Source organism: Muscardinus avellanarius, assembly GCF_963383645.1.
Source record: "Muscardinus avellanarius genome assembly, chromosome: 16".
Taxonomy (NCBI): domain Eukaryota; kingdom Metazoa; phylum Chordata; class Mammalia; order Rodentia; family Gliridae; genus Muscardinus; species Muscardinus avellanarius.
This window is the reverse complement of record NC_137802.1, coordinates 10,188,509-10,194,508: the sequence shown is the minus strand read 5'-3', so window position 1 is coordinate 10,194,508 and position 6,000 is coordinate 10,188,509.

The following is a 6,000-nucleotide window of genomic DNA, read 5'->3' as shown; positions in this document are numbered from 1 at the left end:
TTTTGGGGGTACTGGGATGGAAACCAGGAGAATTCTACCCCTGAGATACACCCTCAGCCCTAGTTTCCATTCTTTTTTTTAAGGATAATTTCAAATGAAAACATTCATGTACAAACCTAGAAAAAATTATTCAGTTAAGGTATTTATATGTGTACACACACTCACACACACGCATCAATATTACTATTAGTTGACTCTATAGCCTGAGGTAAAAAGGAAAGCAGAAATTAGACTTCCAAATACAAAACATGTAGTGTGAGGGCACCATAAATTGGAGGAAATAAACAAAATTTATTTTCATATTTTATCAATCGAGATTTTTAGAGTCTTGACTCTCACAGACCCTTCCTACCGATTTAACTTCAGAATACTGAAGCGAGTCAAATTACAAGATGCCAATTAGCTTGTAGTTTTTAAACCGCTATGGATAATAAAAAAAAAAGATAGAACCGTGAAGCAATAATTTACTAAGGGTCTTAAGTTAGCTTTATCTTGTCAAGAAAATAATTAGAAAGTGTTTTCAATGTCAAAGAATTTCTTCTCATGAACTCTCAGAAGTCCAGTGTTCCAACTCTCCAAAGGTGGCTTTAGTTACATGTGGGCAACAAGTATTTTTCTTTCCCAAGTGCTACCTACACATCTTACATGGTTTTTCAGAAGAAAGGGGCTGTGTTCCCCTCCTCCCTCCATTCCTTAGCGACTTGCCTCTTTTCCCTTCTTCCTTTCCCTTCTCCTAGAGATGAAGCCCAGGGCTCTGCGCATGCTCTCTAAGTGCTGGACCTGGAGCCCAGGGCTCTGCGCATGCTCTCTAAGTGCTGGAACTGGAGCCCAGGGCTCTGCGCATGCTCTTTAAGTGCTGGGGCCCTGACACCTAGAACCCTGCGCATGCTCTGTCAGTGCTAAAGGGGGAGCCCAAGGCCCTGCGCATGCTCTGTAAGTGCTTGAGTTGAAGCTCAGAGCCCTGCGCAGGCTCTGTAAGTGCTGGAGCTGGAACCCAGGGCCCTGCACAGCTCTGTAAGTGCTAAGCCCTGGCAGCTAGAACCCTGCGCATGCTCTGTAAGTGCTAGAGAGGGCACCCAGAGCTATGTGCATGCTCTATAGGTGCTGGGCCTGGCAGCTAGAACCCTGCGCATGCTCTGTAAGTGCTAGAGAGGGTACCTAGAGCTACGCGCATGCTCTATAGGTGCTGGTCTTGGCAGCTAGAACCCTGCGCATGCTCTATAAGTGCTAGAGAGGGCACCCAGAGCCACGCGCATGTTCTATAGGTGCTGGGCCTGGCAGCTAGAACCCTGCGCATGCTCTGTAAGTGCTGGAGAGGGCTCCTAGGGCCTTGTGCGGCTCCACCAATGAATCGCCAATGGGCTAAGCCACTACCAACTTCTGTTCCCTTTTGAAGGCTCCAAACCAAGGCTGGCTTATCCTTAGGCTCCCAAAGGAAGCATTTCTCTGCTGTCCAGCTCTGTTATACTGGAATTCCTGCTGGTGGTTTCTTAACAATTGCTAAAAACTCCTTAGGAATTTGAATTCATCAGCTGGGCTTCTGGCTCCCAGTTTGAGCATTCTTCCCTTTCCTCCAGCATATTCGAGGGAAGAAACTCAGGACAGCCTTACTGTGCGTTGCAGCACCAGCAGGGGGAGCCCTAGTGTAAAGCTACGTTAGGCCATTCAGATGGAATCGCATTGGCAGCACGGATTACATAATTTGTGGTCATGCCGCACCACTTCACGGATGAAATAAGTGCTAGAGACACGAGATGCTGTAAGGAATGTTGGGGTTAGATGGCTGTCTTTACATTCCTATCCACAGGACCAAGAACGAACAGAGAAAGATCTTTACCAAACTTAGAAGTGACGGATGGTTACCATGCATTATTTTGAAAATGTTAAAAGCGCTTTTTCAAAGTGGAGACTGGATTGACCAGTGGGCTTCATTGTTCGAAGAAAATGCCCGGCTGATAACAAGTTGAAGGGCTCCCCATCCCCATCCCTGGAAGGAACTTTTGCTCTCTGGGAGCAGCCCATGAGCCTGGTCATGTTGGCACTGGGGAACACCAGCTTTGGTTACAGCTTTGGCCTGAGTTCAACGCAACAGAGATCACCTGTGGCAGGTAAGCACTTCACCTGCACCTAGCAGGGACCCAGTCAGCCATGAAGGTGGGTGCTTGTCTTGCTGACTTCAGTTCTGCAAAAAAACGGAGAGGTGTGACCCAAAGCCCCTGAAGGAGTTGTCCCTATTACTTTTTCCTACTTTAAAGGAAAGCGAATGTCAGTTTTAGCAAAGCAAACGTAGTCTTTTTTTTTTTTATGGTATTCTTCCTTTTGCTAGGTCTGAGAGCTTTAAAAATATATTTAAAAATTCAAGCCAGGTGTGGTGGCGCACGCTTGTAATCCCAGTACTTGGGAGGCTGAGACAGGAGGATCGCACAGGTTTGAAGCCAGCCTTATCTACTTAGTGAGGCTCTCAGCAAACTAATGAGACCCTGTTTACAAATAAATATAAAATAGGTCTGAGAGTATAGCCTGGAGGTAGAAGGTCCCTGGGTTCCATCCCCAGTATCACACATACACACACAAAATTTAAAAAATTAAAAACATATATTTAAAATAAATATTTTATTTAAAAAAATAAAGTGGTTCAGGCAGAACTCAGTTCAAGCTCATTATATACTGAAGAGTCGGCAGGAAACACACACCCTCCACAGAAAGAAAAGATTAGAAAACCTCTGGCAGGTTCTTGATCAAGCTTGAAAGGACATGATAAGTCTGGAGCTAGAGGAGACAGTTATGAAAAGGTACATATCTGAATCCAGGAAGATTGTCTCCGGACAAAAAACAAGGTGGTTATAAATATTTCAGAATGACATGAAAAAAAAATGAGCTGAAGATAGGCCGCCACAGCTCACTGAATCATCAAAGTAGAAGGAAGTTTAAGAAAGTCTGAGAGAGAGAGAGAGAGAGAGAGAGAGAGAGAAGGAAGGAGGGAGAGACAGAGAAATCATGCTGACATTTAATGAATAGAAAAGAAAAAAATGGATTTAGTGTATTTTGAATTCCAAAAGTAAAAAATGGAGGAGATTAGGAAAAAGAAATAATCAAAACAATAAAAGACAAGAACATTGTTAAAGTGAGTTAGGGTTAGGATCAAATTAGAAGCAAGTACCAGGAATAATTGATTTTAAAAACCACTCTAGTTAAAACTACTGAACACAGTTACATCATAGGCCTTGAGCAGCAAGCATACGGCATGGGTAAGGCGTTGGATTTGACCCCCAGCACCTAAATAAACAAATACGCAGGACAGACATGGTATCTTTTGCAATAGAATTGAGTCAGCTGAGCTTGGTGACCCATGCCTATAATCCCAATACTTGGGAGGTTGAGACAGGAGCATTATAGGTTAAAAGCCAGCCTCAGCAACTAGGTGAGTCAGCAAATTAGTGAGACCCTGTTTCCAAATCAAATATAAAATAGGGCCGGGCTGTGGCTTGGAGGTAGAACGCTCTTGGATTCATTCCCCACTACCACACACACAAATAGCTGAGTCTACTTTAGAAAACAAGCAGAAAGGTAAAATACATTTGGTAGCGTAAGGCAAGAAAAGTGCTAGAGCAGAAGTGGAAAGTGTATAAGAGGTGCTGCTTAAATAGTTTGAGAATTAGGAGTGATTTTCCAGAAGATGCAATTTGTTAGCAGGTTGGAGGAGTCTGTCAGCATTATGAAGAAAACTTCATAATGGTGGATGAGAAGGAAAAAGATCTAGGCAGAAGAAACTGCCTGGATGAACTCTCAAAACAGAGTGGGGAATATTCTTTCTTTTTTTCTTTGCAGTGGTGGGGATGGTCCTTAAGGGGCATTCTCTGAGTTATCACCCCCTGCCCTATTTTTTACTCTTTATTTTGAAACAGGGTCTCACTGGGTTGCAAAGGACCTCACTAAGTAGCTGAGGCTGGCCCTGAACCGCAATCCTCTTGTTTCAGCCTCCCAAATACTGGGATTACAAGTGTGTGCCACCACACCTGACTCTGTAACATATTCTTGAGATGAAAAACATTTCTGGAAGGCTAAAAAATAAACAATTAAATAAGCTATGTTAAAAAGGGTGAGGACAAAGCAGATGCTCTTGAAGATGTGGTCCTCCATGTGATTGACTTTAGATTCAGTTTAAACATAAAGCTACCCTCTAAAGTAAGAACAGTACTGCACAAAGATAAGGACTTTTCCTAATGACTGCATTTGTATTTTCCAAAGGGCTTCCCAGTGATAATATAGGAGATACACAGGAGAAGAACAAAACGAATGATGAGAGATACATTAGGAGGTCATCATAGGAATTTAGGGAGGAAAAAGTAATCTAAACTACTGGGAGTGGCCTTGGAAATGGAGACATAGGTAGATAAATTTTAAGAGATTGAATTAACCTTAAATTAATTGCATTTAGGTATCAGAAATTAAGAAGTGAAGAATGATAGCCAGTTATCTGGGTTTCGAGTAACTAAAAGCCCTCCTCCTGAGATGGGAACCTCCGCAGAAAGGTTGGGTAATAAGTTCTGCCTTGAGCATGTTAGATTTAATGTGTTAATGAGATTTTAAGCACGCAGTTGGATCTAGGACTTGAAAGGAGCGGGCTAGAGACAGGGCCATGTGAATGCTCAGTGCTTACATGGTAAATGATGTCATGGGAGAGGGTGGCGTTGTTGAAGAAAGTGTGGAGATTAAGAAGAGAAACCCTCTGAGAGAATACAGATGAAACTTGTCATTGGAGGAGGGGGAGGGCTTTGCATCTATATTTTTAACAATAAACAGGGATCATAAGAGGAGAAAATAAGAAAATGGAGGTCACTCCCATATACTAAAAAGCTGAGCTTTTAAATTGCCTGTGGAAAACCTTGCCTTCTGGAGCACGTGGAAGACCTGCAGGGCATAGAATTAGAATCATTCTTGAAACATAGCATAAAAATGAAGTTATAGAGGAGCTAGATAAGTTTATTTTTTGTTGAAGTTTGCTATTCGATGGTTAGTATAGAAATTCCTTAGTAAAAGGAGAGAGATTTGAAATAAAAATGCAAAGAAATATATATAGAAGAGAAAAGAATAAACAGCAGAGGGTGACCTCTTCCACATTGAAAAGGTGAAAGATGCGAGGCATATCAAAGTATGAAGAGAACTACATCGAGTTATATTCTGCCCATCCTTGTCAAATTCTGTGCTTAGTGGAAAAATACAGTGTGTCCAATCCACAATACATCAGCTACTTAAATGAGAATCAAAAGCAGTTTGTCACCCAAGAGTGACTCCAGATATCAGATGACCATGAGGCAACACTCAAAGGTTTTTGAGATGAGAAGATTGTGAGACTAGAATTTTATACCCAGCTGTTGTTTATACGAGAAGGTGTTAAAAATTCTCAGATATGCAAGGATGCAGTAAGTACAGAAACCGATATATATGTCCTGGAAATTTACTCAGAAAATCCTAGCAAACTATGAAATGAATGAAAGTTAGGAACCTGATCTCCATATTGAGTTTATAGACCAAGCATGTATATATATACCTTTCTGTTTCCTTTCCAATTCCCAGGGAAATGACAAAAAGATTATAAGAATGAGATTAAACCTTTAGAAGGCCTTAAAAACAGAGACGGTTTTTATTAGCAGATTAAAAATTTAAAAGAATTTTGGAAAACTATAAAGTAGACTAGTTTGACACAGAAAATAGAGCCAAGAAAAATCACAAACAAATAGAGACATCTGGAATGGTCCACTGAAGAAGCAAGTACTAGTCGTCCCCACGGAGTCCTGGAACTATTCCAAGATCACCATCAATGAAGGCACAAATATTTGTTGAATGACATTGAATGAATGAGCAGCCTGTGTGGTAATTAGCAATATAATTAATTGAAGCGTTGCCAGCCATCTGGGTTGGCTCTGAGCTCTGGTACAGAGTGGGCTGTCTCTGGTGTTTCATCTTAGTATATAATACATGAGATGAGTTCTCTAAACA